Source organism: Hibiscus syriacus, unplaced genomic scaffold (genome assembly GCF_006381635.1).
Source record: "Hibiscus syriacus cultivar Baekdansim isolate YM2019G1 unplaced genomic scaffold, ASM638163v2 tig00110691_pilon, whole genome shotgun sequence".
In the NCBI taxonomy this organism is placed as follows: Eukaryota; Viridiplantae; Streptophyta; class Magnoliopsida; order Malvales; family Malvaceae; genus Hibiscus; species Hibiscus syriacus.
In genome coordinates, this window is record NW_024062826.1 from 149,804 (window position 1) to 169,060 (window position 19,257).

General features: G+C 36.0%; 1 pseudogene; it reads right to left on the reverse strand.

The window, feature by feature from the left end:
• Positions 1-933: 933 nt before the first annotated feature.
• On the reverse strand, positions 934-17,333 carry LOC120138440 (annotated as a pseudogene).
• Between the last annotated feature and the right edge of the window lie 1,924 nt (positions 17,334-19,257).

Below are 19,257 nucleotides of genomic sequence, written 5' to 3' on the forward strand. Positions count from 1 at the left end.
TCTAAGATTATATCTAAAAAGTAACATTTTATTTAATCACTGAAATTATTAGAACTTTCAAGTGATTTTAAAGTGGGCTATCCATTTCATTTTTATAGTTGTCCCACCTGTATAGAAGTTTTTTTTAATTAATTTGGATAAGTATAAAGTAGTATTTGTTCGAAAATAATTCTTAATCATTTGCTGAACATTCACATCCTTGATATTTATAGTGTTCGAATTTGAAACTTCAAAAAATAACAATAAATTATTTACCACTAAAATCACTTAATTCGTACAATATGTATAAAAATAGAATTTGCATAATATAAAACACATTAAACTTCTGGGTCTACTCCTAGAATAATCCCCCCATTTGGCAGTATAACTGAGACACAAGGGAAGAATAAAAGACAAAAATGTTAAGAGGGTGAGGATGAGGATGAATCCCTATGAAATCACCACCTCCCATGAAATCACAATAATAAGCAATATAAAATAAAGGTTCACAATGAAACTCAAACTTGCACCAATAAATTCCATTTTACATCCGAGATTTTCAAATTAAACTACTAACGAAGAGGATTAATAACATAATTGTAATCTCTTCCCTCTTTCGTCCACTCTAATCCTTGATTTTACCCCAAAATAATAAAGAAAAATAATAGCTTTTCCATTCATTTAGTAGAAGAAAAAACATAAATATATTACTCTTTCGTCGCTCCGTCATATAATTTGTATCTTATATTGACTATACACATAATTTTAGAAAATATATTTAACCAAAGGAAATGACGAAACAATCTCTAAAAAATGATTGATATATTCATTTTTATAGAGGTAAAAGAATGGGACATACAAAGATAAAAAAAGAAATATAAGTGTTGTTATTTGTTGATATTTCTAATAGAACATTTTAAATGAGAACTTTAAAAACGAAAACAAACATTTAGTGGTACAGAAGGATTATTAATTATACTAACAAAAATTCTCACCTAAAACAGCTAATTGGATGTCCATAGGCTAGTAGCAAGCAGCATTCTCTGGTCCATGTAACTTGTACGTCAGCATGTAATTCAGAAAAAATTTCTCATCCAAGGTCATGTATGCTTTCCATGGAAATGCAAGACCTTCAAAACTATGGGGACATAATCAACGATTCATCTCCCCTTCTTTGTTTACAAAATATGTTTACCACCATCCTGTCTCAAAATAGACATCTCTCCTCGTTGCCGCTTGCAAGAACCATTCCTGGAACCCTGTAATTTAGACACCTGAACCAGAAGCAAATGATATAGGGTCCTCTGAGGAAGCTGGATTGACGCTCATACCAACTGACATTACAGGTGCCTGCCGGTTGCAACTTGAGGGATTAACTCCATTCGTTACAGCCCCAACTGCGGGAACCTTAGCATCTTTCTGGAACCCCGTGCGGTCAAAGGGGCTTTGGTTTACCAGTGATAAAAGAAACTGATGTCGCGCCACACCTGGCATAGGTTCATTTATATCAGTAGAATGCACCGACTTAGATTCTGGTAGTGCTGGGATGCCTGATAACCCATCATAAGATAAAATGCAAGCTACTGCATACACAGATGCCCCAAGAGTAGGAGGAAGAACTTCACCTGGAGCATTACCTGAAAAAGGTCCAGAAAAATATAAGAACAAGCAAAATGACCACGTTTGAGGGCTGAACAAGTTAAAAATGTGTTCTAGTATTAATCATTAAAAAGGGGGGGAGGTGTATTTTAGCTCTTGTGTGTGTAGTCAATGGAAGTTCCTACCTTGAATAAACTTGCTTCTGATAACCGTTCTCTCAGGCAGTAGATTTTAGCAACATCAAGTGCCGTTGATTTGAACGATAGCCACCGATCATCAACCACCATAACAGAATTATCAGGAGAGGACATGACCTTTTCTTCTTTTCATCTCCTTCAGCGACACATGCATCACCATCGTCACTTTCATCGTCATCATCCCCATCATCTTCACCGCAAACATTGCCTTTTATAGGAGCCACTGCAATCTCTCTTGCAAGAACAATGGAAGTGGCCCAATAACAGTACAGTTTCTTATGAACATACCCATATCCCCACAGGTTATTGCATCATATATAATCAAAGGGCATTCTTCGAGTTGCTTGGATTTTAACCTTGAATTAACGGAGCGAGCACTTAACCGAACTTTACAGCCATTGGCAGCCTCTATAGTCATCAACCCATTATCATGTTTTGGAGGGAGCACCCTCCCCACCATTGGATACAAACCAGCCACAAGGACTGCATGTAGTATTCCACGGTGATTTGCATTTAGACTACAGCTTGAAACATCATTGGGAATAAATCCATGCCATATTAGTTCACCCTGAAGCTGCATACGCGTGCCAAACAGCAAATTCATAGTGCTTGATGAAACAAAGTACTGTGAACAAAAACGTCCTTCTAGACCCTTTCTTTTTTGCATTCCTCCAGCAGTCAAAAGCAGCTATGAGTGTAAGCTGATCACTTTGCCCACCATACAAAGATGCAAGCTCATGCCTAGCAGCAGTAGCCTTCTGCCTTTCATTTGGTTGCATGGGAAGGACAAATGGATCCTTAAAGTCTGAAGCACATGCTAGTGTCAAAGCCGGATCAAGGCAATTCATCAATATTGCAAAGAAAAGCATCTTGCATGTCAATGGATGAACAGGAAGAAAACCAAGCTTCTCTCCAAGTTCTGTCAGTTCCTCATCTTGCGTGAAAGCCCCAATATCTTGAAGGAATCTAACTGCATTATTTACAGCTTTTGAAACAGGAGGGTCCAATGTCTTCTGCAAGAAATCCTCTACTTTGCAATCTGGGTCAAGCAATTTCACCTAACAATGCGAATAAAATCATGCAATAAACTGTTACATCAATGGTATTAGTAAATGAATGTAAGATAAAGGAGACGAACAAGGATTATGATGGAAACTTCTTTTTTGGCAGATACCCCCACACATATTAAATGAAAGAGAATGAGAGACATATCACGCACAAAGAATATATATCACCTGTAAACAGAGTTCTTCAATTGGCATTCTCTTAATTTCTGGAACTTGAAATTCGAGCATTGAAGCTGCTCGAAGTTTTGAAAAAAGATAACAAATTCCAGGCCGACAACGGCCAGCTCGCCCCTCTCTCTGCTTGGCATTTTCTTTGGAAACCCATGAAGATTGAAGGGTTGATACATTATTACATGGATTATAGCTTTTCTCTTTCATTCTACCACTATCTATAACGTAGACAACATCATCAATTGTACCGAAGCTTACGGCAACATTGGTTGAAAGGACAATTTTGCGGCAGCCCAAAGGTGGACGCTTAAAGACTGTCTTTTGATCAGCATAAGGAACCATAGAATGCAGAGGTATTATAATAAATCTGGAGGAATTGAAAAAGGGATTGGCAAGTAATTTCTCTCTCATTCTATTTATATCATCCCACCCAGGAAGGAACACAAGAATAGTTCCTTTCGAATCAATACATATATTTCTTAGTAACTGCTCAATAAGAACATTATCAATGATTTCTGGAATACCTGAAGCTATATACTTATCAAGTAACTGATGCCCATCATTAGCTTGGGAACTTTCAATATGTTTTTTTATAGTATCGACAGCTTCCAGCTGGTCTTCCTGCGCAGCCCAATCCAAAGAACTCCTCCCATCGTTGGAAATCAGATCACAGTCTACACCAAATGAGAGGAGCATGCAAACTTCCTCCACTCTACCCTTTCCATAAAACACCATTAGTGGTGTTAGCAAAGAATGCTGGTAATTATGAACCTTTGACCCACCTTCCACAGAAACCAAATCTAGAAGCGGATCAAACTCATCACTTGACCAAGCCAAACTAATAGCTTCATCTAATGCAATCTTATCTTCTTCTGTTAATTCTGCTTCTTCTGTTAATTCTGGGTTTTTTTCTGTTAATTCTTGATCTTGGACAGTTGCATTAGCTGAAATAAGATGATTATCATCTGCGGATTTCAAGATAGAAAGCACGTCCTCCAAATAGAAACTTTTTACCTGAATTAAGAATTCCAAGAAAATTACGATGTGATCCAAACTAAAAAATAAATGACAGACAATAGTGATATAATTTTACAGGATATGTAAACACAGGAACACGGATGATTGGGCAACCACCAAAATATTGCGAAGACCGTTCAGAATCAAGAGTAGCACTCATCAGCACCTATTTGTATCATGTACCAAATGAGGAAAAATTAATTATTTTTTCCATTAGGATTTTAAAATATGAAAATGAATAATATTATTATCTAGGAAATTGGAGGGATACATGAGACCTAGAACTAACCAGCCATAGATGAGGATACGAAGGAAGTATGTCCTTGCAAATTGAAAAACATAAAATTTGTCAAGCATGCAATTCAACTAATAAACTTCCATCTTCTAAGACAATGGGCCCCTAGAGAAAAAAATTAATACAAGGGACCCTAAACCATTGAAAAAATCCTAGATGGTACTTAAAGGTCCATAAGTACCACATTGTGCCCTGAATACAAGCGGCTATTGTGCCCAGAAAGTACGGTACAACTGCCATACCATATTTAATACTGCTTAAAAAACATTGCAAGAATCATAAATCCCAAACCATTTTTAGCCTTCAAATTTAGACTCAAATGATAAGAAACTTGATGTTAGTGAAAGCAAGCAAACAAGGTAAAACTCTAAATCACAGAACATGTACCTGATAATTGCCAACATGAAATCGCAGAAGCTGTCCCTTTCATGAATTTCATCCTAAAATTTTCAGAAAATTAGTAACTACAACTGTAAGCCAAGATAAACAGGGGAAAAAGTGCATGCAAAAATTAAAATATACGTATAGGTAGCTTTGAAAAGAAAAATAAATATGGATGATCAGATGTACAAGAGTTCTCCAAGAAAATTATGACCCGAAGATCCTCGTCAACCCGTATACACCAAATAAAAATATTCCAAGGTTTAGGGACCGAACCAGTCCTTGAAAGGAACTGATTGCTAAATTACATCTTTCTTGCTTGGAAGGTCTGGTGTATGTCCAGCATCCACTTTATTATTAAATTTTCCAGGAATTGCTGGCTGAGCAATCAATTTTAAAAGGCTTAATATTAAAAAGAAAAGTGCACAAACTATATCCTTTTTCCTATTTAGGTGCCTAAACTATTTTTTCGGTCAATCCAAATGCCCAACTTTACCATTTTAAGTGCCTCGGCTGTAACGGCTGTTAAAAAAGTATGTTAAGTGACACGTGTCATATTCTGGTAATTTTGAAAATTTTTATTTTTAAAAAATAACTTTAATATATTGTTGTATTTAAAAACCCTAATTTCTCCAAAATTACCAAAAAAATCCCTAAAATCAACCCTAAATCCCTAACCTTAACCCTACCAACTCCCTTGTCGACCACGGGTTTTCTAAACGATTTTCAAAGTTTTGGGGGGATTCGTCTTGTTCATCATGTTCTAGGTTTTCTTTAAGATTTTTGAAAATTTTGGTTTTTTTAAGAAATTATATTTTGACGTTTTTTATTTTAAATAAAAAAAATTAAATTACCAGAATACGACAAGTGTCACTTAATGGAATTTTTAACGGCCGTTACTGTTGGGGCACTTAAAATAGTTATGTTTGTAACATTAGGCACCTGGATTGACCGAAAAATAGTTTAAGCACCTAAATGGGAAAAGGGTATAGTTTGGGCACTTCTTTTTATATTAAACCATTTTAAAACTGCTCAACCTAGCTTGACAAAATATTAGGCTGGGAGTCAAGACCAAAAAGAAAAGGGAAAATAGCAATGGCTGAGCCGACTTGATACCTATCATGATCCCTAAAATTTCAATGAGTAGATAAAAGGTGGAACAATACAATTTTCAAACAAGAGTACATGTGGCCAGCAAAGATCCGAAAGCCTTTAAATCATAATTGAAGATCACAGAAAGAACAAAAGGAGAAAACTACAACATAGCATTAGAAATTGAACACAAGAAGAAGAAAAATCTAAGATGAGCTTAGTGCAGCTTCTGGAAATTTTGAGGAAAGAACAGTATGTGGGGGGTCAAAAGAAGGTGCTAAATAGACTTGTTAGAGAAAGTTGATTTTCAAGTCTACAGAACAACACATACTTCTTGTGGTATCACCATAAGAAATTTTTATCATATAGGACGACTTACATTTGAAACATGCCTCTTTTTCTGCTCTTTCTTCAGATTTCCATGAAAATGCAATGGAACCACACACTTCAAATGGAAAACCCCCATGAAAAGGCAAAGGAACCACACACTTCAAATGGACTAAATAACCATTCCATCCATTTGCACAGTCTTTTACACAATAACCACTATGTTTTTTTGTAGATAAACCCTTGTACCATTAAATACCCCAGAAGGGCAACGATTATATTTCCTTCCCATAGAGTGAGAAATAGAAGTCAGTGTTTAGTGAAAAAAAACCCAAGAACTTTCCAAGATTTTACCAGGGGCAACTGATCCCACTACTCTACATTCCTATCATATTAAGTCCATTCCTAGCAAAGGATGCAGGTAATATAAGTGGGGAAGCTGGTGCCAGTATCCTATATCCCTAATAAGCATCATTCCTATAAAATGACGTTTGCACTACAAATTTAAAACAGTTTATTCTAGTTTGAAGCAGGAAATGAAACACAATATTGTACAATTTGGCAAGTAACTTGACCATAATAACAGATGGCTATTAAACCTGAGAAGGTTAGTAACAGGTTCAAGAAAAGTCCTGTGTTTATGTTGAAATACATATTTTTCCCAGGTTATTATAATATTCCCCTAAAGTTAGCTGATTTTTTCCAAAGGAAGGAAAGAAAGATGCCTTTAATCATCCGAAAACTGAAATATAGTAATTTACAAACAAAACAAGAAGGTAAATACCACAATAATGTGAGTCATGTCAGAGATGTCTTCTCTCTTTGATCTACTGCTCGAAACCAGCACTCTCGGTAATATCCCATTTGTGCAGAAGACAACGGATGAGTGCCGACCACCTTTACTTTCCAAGCGAATCTTCATAAAAATTCATAAATTTCAGTAATGTTGTATAAACTTAAAAATTTTCCATCAATAGCCAAAAAATCTAATGTTTTTTTTTTTGATAGAAGATTAGGCCTCATTAAAAACCCCCTTTTTCAACCTTCATGTTATAAAAGTAACATGAAGGACAAGGAAAGGAGGAAAAGAGTGCCTAGAATTTATTAGATGAAACAAAGTACAACAAAGACAGACCCTAAACATCTGCAAACACCACCAGAAATTACATAAAACTTAAACACAACAGCTAAACATAAGAAATAAAATTATCTACTCCTCAATACAAGCAGACAGAAACCATTACATCACCCTATCCCATCTTTAGCTAATTTGTCAACTTCCCAATTTGCAGCCCTCAAAATATGCTTGATAATGATATCCTTCCCTGCCATAAGAGAGAATCTCCTGCACCAATACTTGAAACATAGGAGTGCATAAACCCGGATTCTTGATCCACTTTAGGGCATTGCTTGAATCAGATTCAAGAATAAACCTCAGATTTGGGACAAAACTTAAATCTTCCAGAAGACATAACCCCCTCTTAATCGCCAATAATTCTGCCAAGATAGGAGGACCACCCCCAACTCTTTCTGAAAAAATCTAATGTTCATTGCAACATTAACTAAATGCAACATTTCAACCTAACCAAGAAAACAATAAACTAACAGATAAATTGGAAAACAAGGATAAATAACAAGGACCCACACTGGAATATATATATATATACACACACGTATCCGTAGCAAGAAATGCAGATATTCTAGATCATTAGCATATGATTTGGTACTAATTCCTTCAGTACTCAAAGAACTCTGAAAGTTTGAACAAATGGTTCCATGCTATGTAAGACTACCTGTAACACATTACCTATTCCCACGTAGTTAAAAGGCAGTGAGAAACAAGCAGCAGTTTCTCATAAAATGCCATGATTTTAACAAGTATGACTCACATTGCACATACATGTTTTTAAAAGTTTAGTAACAGTACATTGTATCCAACATTATCGCCAATACTTTCTACTCTTTTTTTTTATAGGAATAGAAGGCCTCATTAAAAACCTCCCTCATAGTTGCCTCTTGTGAAGAGACAAATAGCGGAAGGAGGAAAAGAGCACCTAAATTTATTAATAACCCATAATTACATAAAATTCCAAACAAAACATAAATTAACCTAACATAGAACCATAACCAAGAAAAAACACCATAACCACTACTCATAACAAAACCTCCTCACTCACTAACCAATTCCTGACTTAGCTAGACAATCAGCTTCCACATTAGTACATCTGCTGATATGCTTAATTATAACATTAAACTGCACAACTGTCTTCTGAATTTCTGTAATCAGATCAACAAGGTGGACCGGGCAAAGTTCCGGGCTGTTGATCCACTTCACAGCAAGAAACGAGTCACTTTCCAATATCAGAAATCCTTTGTCCCTCCAAACTGACTCAAAAAACACTTCTAACCCCACTTTGATAGCAAAAATCTCAGCAAGAATAGGAGAACAAGGTCCTAAAGCTCTAGAGAAAGAAACCAACTTGTTCTTATAGGCATCTTTAAGAACTCCACCAATACCACTTCTTCTCCAATCAAAGTTAACAGCCCCATCAACATTCATCTTAAAATACCCTGTAGGAGGAGGGCACCATTTTACTCTAGTGGGTCTAAAGATAGAGGTGGACTTATACAAGTCCGCCAAAGTAAGATCTCCCACAAGGTTGTCCACTTGGATAGACACATCCTTATTTTTAGCTAAAAACCATGAAGCCACCCTATACCTCACCAAAAAAAACAAATTAGCACTATCCAACTTGCCTTTCTTAAATACAATCTGGTTCCTACACAGCCAGACAGACCACAAAACAGCTCTTGGAATAAATCTCCAAATACACGAGTTTGGTCTTAACTGCGACCAAGAAAGCAAGAAGCCTTTCGGATTATTAGGGAGAACTGAATTAACTTTCCACATACGGAGGAATTTGACCCAAATCTGCCAAACCTGGACGCAAGAAAAAAATAAATGCCTAACCGATTCTGGTTCCACTCCACATAACACACATAACGGGGATTCAATATTCTTGGCTCCTCTTCTCAATAAGACAGTTTTAACAGCCAACTTCTGATGAATAATTTGCCAAATGAAAATCTCCACTTTTGGTGGGACAAAACCCTTCCACACTATCTCCAGCCATGAATTATCTGATTCTGACAAACTTGAAACTAATCTAGAGCAAGATTGAACCGAGTACACACCATCCCCACTACCTTTCCACGCCAAGCGGTCTTCTCCCTTCAACAAAGGTTGAAAATTATCCAACAATACCATCATTTCCATCCATTGATCAAACTCACTGTCCATTAAGTTCCTCCTAAGATGTAAATCCCACACCCACTCCTCATTAGACATACACCCGAAATCAACCACAACCCCTTCCTTATTAACTGACAGAGCAAAAATCCTTGGAAACATAGTCTTCAAGGAAAAGCTAGAAATCCATGAATCATGCCAAAATCTAATTGAATCTCCTTTTCCCACCTGAAGCACAACATTATTTCGAAAGCATAACCCAAATGAGTCATTAGTCCGATAGTTATTTACAACACCTTTCCAAAACCAAGACACATTAGATGGCAAATTATCATCTAAAACAATAGAACTCGTCCCCACATTATACTTGGAACATATCATTGTCTTCCACCAAGAGTCCTTCTCCGAACCAAACTTCCAAACCCATTTTCCCATTAAAGCTCTATTCCGAAGCTTAATATCCGAAATTCCCAAACCCCCCAACTCTTTATTTTTACAAACAGCACTCCAGTTAACCCAATGAAACCTCTTATTCTCAGCCGAAAAACCCCATAAGAAATTGGCCATAATTGATTCCAACTTCTTCATCACAACCACTGGTATTTTGAACATTGACATATAATAATTAGGAAGTGAATTCAGGACTGATTTTATCAAAACTATCCTCCCTGCTATGGATAGAGAAGAAACTTTCCAGCCTGCCAATTTCTAGTAGAACTTCTTCACAATCGGATCCCATAGTTGAATAGAATTTCTCTTTGCTCCCAATGGTAATCCCAAATATTCTGTCAGAAAAGAGTCTCTTAAACAACCAACATATTCTGCCCACTCCCCAACAATCTGATCTTGTAAATTAATACCAAAAATTCTGCTCTTCACCAAATTCAGTTGTAACCCTGTACACAACTCAAATACAACCAAGACCCTCTTCAGATTTGCTAGTTGCCCCTTCGAAGCTTTACAAAATATGATCAAGTCATCGCAAATTGTAAATGAGTCAGCATCGAAGAAGAATTATCAGAACCTATTTGAAAACCCTCAAACAGCCCCAAAACTGTTGCTTTAGATAACAACAAATTCAAAAATTCACCCACTAGATTAAACAGTAGCGGGGATAAAGAACACCCTTGTCTCAGCCCCTAGATATTTTAAAGCTTTCAGTACGAGATCCATTAACGAGAACTGAAATAGAAGTTGAACTTAAGCAATTATATACCCACGACCTCCACCTTCTACTAAACCCCATACACTCCATAATTTGAATTAAAAAATCCCAATCAACAATGTCATATGCCCTCTTGAAATCCACTTTGAAGACGAGACCTTCCCTTCCTTTCCTCCTCCAGAAATCGATGGCCTCATTAGCAATTAAGGAACAGTCACAAATCTGTCTTCCCGGAATGAAAGCAAATTGAGATTGACCAATCAACCCTCCCATACACAGCCTTAGCCTTCTTGACAGAACTTTAGACAAGATTTTATATAAACCCCCTACCAAACTAATTGGTCTGTAATCCTCAATGGCAACCGGATTCTGCTTTTTCGGAATTAGTGTAATGAAAGAATGATTGACACATTTCCCAAACTTCTTCCCTTCATAAAAATCATCGAAAAACTTATGAATATCTCCTTTCAAAACCGGCCAAAATTTCTTGAAAAATCCCATATTTAACCCATCTGGACCCGGAGCTTTATTGCTATCCGAAGTCTGTATTGCCTCCCAAATTTCCCCCTCTGAAAAATTCATATCCAATTGTGCAACTTGATCCTCCGAAAGCCTATTAAAATTCAATTCCAGCTTTTCAACTTCAGCCGTCGGAATGACATTGCAAGTGTTCTTGAAAAAATCAAAAACAGCAGCTTTTATCATCATCGGCTCCTCAATCACATTACCACTGATATCCAAAGCATTAAGAGCATTAATCCTCCCTCTATTTGTAGCACATTGATGAAAATACCTTGAATTCCGATCCCCATCCATAATCCACTGCGCCCTTGATTTTTGGAACCAAACTAATTCTTCTTTTTTATACAATGACCATAGTTCACTTTTTGCTTTTGCAACATCCACCATAGAAACGAGAGAATTCCTTTGTTGTAGTTGAACTTCTTGATTCGATATTAGGCTCTCTTTGCTGTCAATCAAACTGTGTAATTGCATTATGCTTTTATTAGACCAATTCCTGATTTCCACCTTTGTTTCTCTAAGAACCTCCTCAATGCTTAGCCTCTTCCTACTCTTAACTTCTGAAATTTTCTCTTCCACTGCTTCCTTAAAACCCTCCTCCTCCATGATATAATTGAACAATTTGAAGGGTTTCGAACCCCAATTTATCTTGCTGGATTCCAAAGCCACAACATTGTGGTCTGAAATTAATTTTGGTAATAACATCTGAACAACATCCGGAAATAATCCTAAAAAATCGTCCGAAACAAGAAACCTATCCAACCTCACAAACGTAGAAACTTCCCTATTATTACCCCAAGTGAAACTCCCTCCCACCAAAGGCAGGTCCGTTAATTTCGCTTGGAACAGAAATTCCCTGAACCATGCAATTGAATTCTCATTCAGTGATTTCCCCAACTTCTCTTCCTGTGACAAATGAGCATTAAAGTCTCCAACTACACATAGTAGGCATCCCAATGAGGAAATAAAACAGTTTAACTCCTCAAAAAATGCTTCTTTATCAGCTTCAACTGAGGGCCCGTAAACATTAATAAAACAACACACCTCTTGGTTCACCTTAACAGCCTTCAAAGCTATAAACCTTGGAGAAATCTTCACCAACCGAGGTACAAACCAGTCCTCATCCCAGAGTAACCAAACCCCCTGATGCTCCCACTGCCGGAGACTCCACCAACCCAGCTAAGTATTTAACCCCCAACTTCCTTCTCATCCTTATATTAATTACCTCTAATTTCGTTTCTTGCAGAAAAAGAAAAGACAGTTTCTTATCTACAACCACCTTCCTCACTGCCCTAGCCTTTTCCTTCCTACCTAAACCCCTAATATTCCAAGTGACACAAGATACACGAACCATAAAAAATAATTAAAAACCTTCAACCAAAAAGGATTAATACCCACCCTTCTCCCTCCTAGCCGAATTAGACTCCGAATATTTCTCGGCAAAATCCTTCTTTCCCCCCTTAAAGTTAACACCTAACATTTGGCTAACCTGCCAAGTTAATTCCATTTCCTCTTTATCAGTCGAAAATTCAACTTCAGAAAAATCCTTCTCCGATTCACCTCTTATACTCTTCTTAGTAGACCTGCTGTAAACTCTGTCATAGAAAACAGTAGCAACACTATTAGGCCGAATTCGATTTGTTGGAGGGGAAGAAGAACACCTCCTTGTAGGGACATTATTAACTTGCACCCCATTAGATCCAAACTGCACTGCTGCAAAATCAATCATCGATCCCTCCAAAACAGGCTGCTGCGGATCTCCACCTTTCCCCCTAATATCAACTAACTCATCAGGCTTGTAACCAACTCTAAACTTGGACTTCCCTGAATGGGCCCATTTACTTCTACCCTACCCATGGTATCATTCAGCCCATTCACTTGGTCAACAATATCAAGCCCCAAGGAGACCTCACCCCTGGTAACCACCCATTCTCTCTCTTCTGTACCAGCCCCCAACCTTCTCTGCTCTCCCTGGACATCTCCCAGAACTATCTCCTCTACACATTCATCAACTGCCACTAAATTTTGAAAAACCCCTTGTGACGAGTCCAAAACCCATGCTTGAACTCTATTTTGAAAATCTGACACCGTCTGAATACCCAACCTCCCTTCTTGCTCTTCAAAGTCATCCCCATTGCTCTCTTCCGGCAAGTTATCCTCCTCATTATTTACTGTTCCGTCATCTTCAACCATATCCTCTAACTCTAGAAAAAAATCATCACTTCCTTCCACCTTAATCTTAATCATGAACGATCTCCCATACGTATTTATAATGACATGTGGAGGAATATCAAAAGGACTTTCAACCCTCAATAACATATGAGCAACTCTGCAATCCACTCTTTTAGCAGTTTGTTCTTGTACCTTAATTAGTTTGCCCCATTTCGACGCCAAACTTGTGAAGAAAGGAACTGACCAACAATTTAGAGGAACACCAATCATAGAAACTGCACAGTAAGGTAATGGCACACCCTCTTCTTCCATAACGTGCTCCAACCTCTCGAACCAAAAGGACAGAGCCTCCCACTTGTTTTCCATCGTTGCAACTTTCTCCTCAGCAGACTGGAAAACTACCAAGCAGGCTTTTTTTGCATAACCCCATTGAACCACTTTGACATTGATTCCCTCAGTTCTTAACGCCCTCTGCACAAACTCAACTTCGAATAATGGCTTACAAATACCAATTAACGACGATCTCAGCCATGATCTATACTCCATTGGAATAAAAACTTCCAACGGCTTCTTCACCTCCTTAGCTTCAAAACTCCCCACTTTCTGGCCCTCAACTTCTTTTGCACCCATAACCGTCTCCTTGTATGACCTTCCATTGTAAAACTTATTCATCATCTCCTTTCCAATACTTGTAGCTTGAGATGATGGTAGTTTCCTGAGCAACCCATCTACATCAGCATCTGTAGACCTCACCACACTAGTACGTTTGAAGCTCCTCGAAATACTTTTCTTCTGATACTTAGCAATCGACACCGATATTCTCCTCCCATCGACCGAGACGTTATTCATCTTTTCAATTGCTAGATGCATATCATCTTTACTAGCAAAATGCACAAAAGCAAACGTACTATCCTTGTAATAAGGTCTCCTATTAAGAAATGGAATGAACACCTTAATCACCTTACCATAATGACTAAAACGATCCCATAATGCACTTCTCTGCACCCTTCTACTGAGATTATCCACGAATGCAACCCACGATACTCCTCCAGACAGAGGACTACTTCTGACCGGACGAACAAAACCCTTCGAACTCTCCCTCACTCTCTCTCTACCTTTCTCACTCATTTTTTTGGCTTTGCTTGCCCTAATACTTTCTACTCTTTCATAAGCAATTCTCTCGGACACTAGTAAAAAAAGAAAGCAGCAACCATATGAAGATTTGCACATTATAAAAGCAAAAACATAAGGAAAAATATGTAGAACAAGGAATACAACAGGCTTCATTTATCCACACCTGATGTAGCTGATACACGCCGAGGCTGAGTACACAATATTTTACAAGCCTCACCATTTTCCCACATATAGTCCAAAAGAAATTGTGGAACCTGGACCAGATACACCAATAATACAAGTCACAAACCCAAAAACAAATGAATCTTGACATTATATACTTCATGGATCAGTGAACTATGTGGCTGAAGTGTTCACTAATTTCTTGTAGAAAGAATAATGAAATGTAACTCATTACTGATATTATTCTTTTAAGAAAATGATCTCATACCTTACTTCAGGCTTGATATAATTACATACATATGTAATATAAATTCATTTTTTAAATATATATATATGCTCTTTTTAGAAACATTTATAAAATTAATTCAATTCATCATCTTTAAGCAGAAGCTTCAATTATCTTGGTATTCATGAACTTCTATAGTTAATTGATTGTACGCTCAAAAAAAACCAGAATTAGACTCTGATCTACTAAAGAAGGTAGCATCCTAAGCATTAACGTGATCAGTAGCAGACAACTAAAGAAAAGTCTTCATAGATCCCAAGCTACCCAAATACCAACTTTCCACAAAGAATCCTAAGACAAAACACAATAAATTATCATCCATCACCATTTTATAGAGTTAGGACAAGTGGTCCCCAAAGAAAGTTAACTATTTACTTATATGCAATCTGCTTATACATTCACAGAAGTAATTTAGTACATAATTTGAAAATGAAGTAATTTAACTCCATACAAGAAAACAAGCTAAATCTAAATCATTTTCCAACTATCAGCTGATGAGAATTTAAAGCTCATCAATTGTTAATCACTTAAAAAATCAGTTAAAGCGTCCTCTGAAGTTAGGAAGGGTTTCAGCTGCATTTAGAGCCTTAAAGCTGCTAATTTTAATTTCATGCCTATCTAAATAAACAAGATTAAAAAGGACTTTATTAGAATTATCAGAGATATAGTTCATTGTGCAACATGTGAGATACATTACTTCTCTGTCTGCGCAGACCAATCAAAAGGGGAAAATGACATAAATGGGTACTTCTAAAACAAATAGTTTATCAACTGATAATAAATATACCATAAATTTATTTTTAAAAAAGGATAAAATAATACCTGTGTTGTTTTGCCACACCTAGTTTCGCCAGAGATGAGGATAACCTAAAAGGGAATTTGGAAGATACAATAAATATAACAATATGACACATCTCAACCATCCAACTGCAACTCAAGCGAACAGGAAAATATAGACTTCACATTGGGACATAACAACACAATTGCATTGAGAGAAAGGCAGAAATAACTTGAGAAGCAATAGAAATAACTCTGTATTATTCTACATTCTGGAATCTGCAAACCAAACAGATACACATCTTAAAAACAAATACATAGAAGACAAAAAGGGACCTGGCTAGATTCTAGTGCAGATGTAATGGCATCCCCAAACCCAGCAATTGGAAGCTTTGATCTCTCCTCATTAATCTGCTTGTGTGATGTCCAAAGACTGTTACTCAAAAGCTAATTCAGAGAAACTACAAGACACTCCCCTCCCCTGTATGCATAGCATAGAGTGAAAAATAAGCAGCATCCAGCCAGAGTTTCTAAGCCAACTTCTACAGAAGACCCTGCTCAGTTTTGGATGCTTCTCTCACTTAGATGCAAGTTCTTTAACCCTCTCTGCAATCTCCACAGCACCAATCTTTGGCTTCGAGAAAATATCATCTTCCTTTCTTCGTATTTTAGCAGTTTTCCGCTATATTTGATAATTTCTTTCTCTTCAAGCTCTTCGTCATCTGGTGGGCAATTTGAAAATAAGTCCTGCAAAACCAAATTTGTCCCCTCTGAAAATGCCACATTAGTAAGATTCTTCCCTGGATGTCACCGCCTTTCTTTTTGATTTTACGGACAGAGACGTGTCTCTGGCTCCCACTGCTAAAAACAAAATTCAGGTTGTTAAGAAATCACAATGGGAATCTCAATGACTAAACCACATAAAAAACAATTAAGAAGTAAGCTTCCATTCCACACAAGCAAGGAAATACAATAGACAGGTAACATTTTTTAAACTGTAATATTAATATATTATTAGCATTGGTGATGCATGAAACTAGCAATTAATACTTACCCTTTACTTTGGGATCTCAAACCCATTTTCAGGCATTCCTTGTGCACAAATGCTCGTTGTTTTTTTGAAAGGTTGGGTTCGAAGTTATACACTATACAAAGAATCAAAAACTCAATAAGTTAATACAAAAAACTTAAACACAAGAAAGACGTTACAAGCTACTGCAACTTTACAAGGAATGTGTAATACATAAGAAGCAAATAGCATTCTTCAATAACTTTCTAGCCATGGCAACCCAACTAATTCACCTAGATATAAGATGAACACGAGCAAAGCAAACGAGGCTGACTTCTCTTCAATTATTGCATTAAAACCAAATTTTGGTAGCTAGCATTAAGTTTAATAATTTATAAAACCCTAAAAAAAGTAAATTTATTTCAGTAGCAACAAAGCACGCCTTGCAATCTCGAATAATACATTTCGAAGAGATGAACAATAAAAATGCACACACTAAAAAACTATAGTATTGGGAAACCCTTAAAAAAGCTATAATAAAAAATCCCGTCCTAGCAATGCAGTTTATGTTCAAAATTGGAAATTTGAAGGAGATACGAAGAAAACCTTTAGCTTCTCCTTTCTTAAACTTCTTAAGTATCTTGGTTAATCGGATAGAGGAGGTTTCGTCTAGGGGATTCTTATTCTTTCCCATTCTTTGGGTTTTTCCCTTCTTTTTTCTTTTTTCTCTAACAAAATGCAGAGTAAAAATAGGAAGAAAAAACAATGAAAATTCAGAAAAAGCAAGAAAGAGAGCAAAAGAGGTGTAGGCGCCTCTTTTATTTTGTTTGTTTTGGGTTTAGGTTTCACTCCTGCAGTTCAAAAGACGTGCTTAAATAAGATTATGGATAAACTACACATTTAATAGTTATACTATTACTTTTATTCCGTTTTAGTACCTAAACTTTATTTTATTTCAAAACAATACATAACGTTTAGTTTAGGTTTCATTTTGGTACCATGCCGTTAAAAACTTAACGAAGCTATTGTTATGGGTAAATTACATCACTCAACTATCTTCTCACTCCTATTTTGATCATTAAAGTTTAAAATTTTCAATTTAATAACTCAACTTTCAAATTGTTCTTGTTTTAATCACTCTAATTTATTTTATTAATATTTTTTGTGACATGATATTTTTTATTATTATCTTAATAATATATAATTAAAATAAAAAATAATTTTAAAATTATACCCAAACTCAAAAATTATACTATAAACCCTAAATCACAAATCTTTCATATATTATTAAAATAAGCTTTTTTATTAATAATAAATAAAATGAGTTAGAGTGATTAAAATATGAGTAAAATTAAGTGATTAAATTTAAAAATATATAATTTAATGACAATAATAGAAGTGATAAGATAGTTGTGCGATGAATTATATAATTTACCCGTAAAAATATTGCGTACAACAGTTCATTAAGTTTTTAACGATTGATATTAAAATAAAACAAAAAGTAAACATTATGTATAGTTTTAAAATTTGAAAATAAATAAAATAAAAGTGATGCTTTAGATGCTAAACATGCAATATACCCTAATATTATCTAAGAGCGGTTTTAGTCCGCTCGAACTATTAGTTTACTAATGAAATATCTAAATATATTTATGATAATATGAAAATATTTGCTATCTTTTTTAAAAGAGAAGTTTACCAATATTAAACTCGTTATCAAATCTAATGTTAATTGAAATTTCATTCTAACGATTTTTTTCATTTATTTAGTCCACGTAAAACTTTAATTAAATTGTTTTATTGTTCTTGTTGTATAATATAAAAGTGGAATGCTGTGTTTGTTATACTCGTGACTATATGGAGATCCTATTTTAAAATTACCTGGATTTTTCTACAGTCTAATAACTAAAAATCATGTAGCTCGATGAACTCATATATCGAGTGTAATTTTTCAGACATTACACTTCATCCTATATATGAATCTTAGTTGACCGTGATTCTCCAGAAAGAGTGAGCCATTAATTTTCGACAAAAACTCTTTATTTTTCCGTCGAGAATCACCATCCTACTTGGTGTACATCAATATTGATATGGTGAACGTGGACCAACTTATAATCTCAAGAATCAACCACGATGCAAAAAAACCTCAAGCATGCAAACCTGACCCCGAACTCCAAGTTGAAAATTAAGTAAAAGGGAATAGGACTTATCCTCAAGTCTGGTGGAGTGCTAGACGGAGAAACGGAAGGAATATGTTACCCAAGTCAAGCAAGAATCAACGAGAGACGTGGAAGAAAACTTGCAAAACTGACGTACAAGCATCGAAACATGTAAAGATATGGTAAGAGATAAGTAGGAAGCAGTGTTTGAGGAGGATAACAGCCTAACGGAGAACATGTATGAACCCATGCAACCCCAACAATAAATCCAAAAAATGAGAGGAAAAAAATGCAAACTCAATCATACATCAATAAGTCCTTATAGAAAGCTTCAGAGAGAGTAGAATTGTAACCATGATTAGTATGAATATGTCGTGAATGTATGTAACTGACATAGTATAGTAGTATGTACGCTTTATTAAAGGTTAGAGTAGACTTCTTGATCGTAGGTTGAGATCCCCCAATCATGTAAAATTAGTTGGGTAAATTACAAATT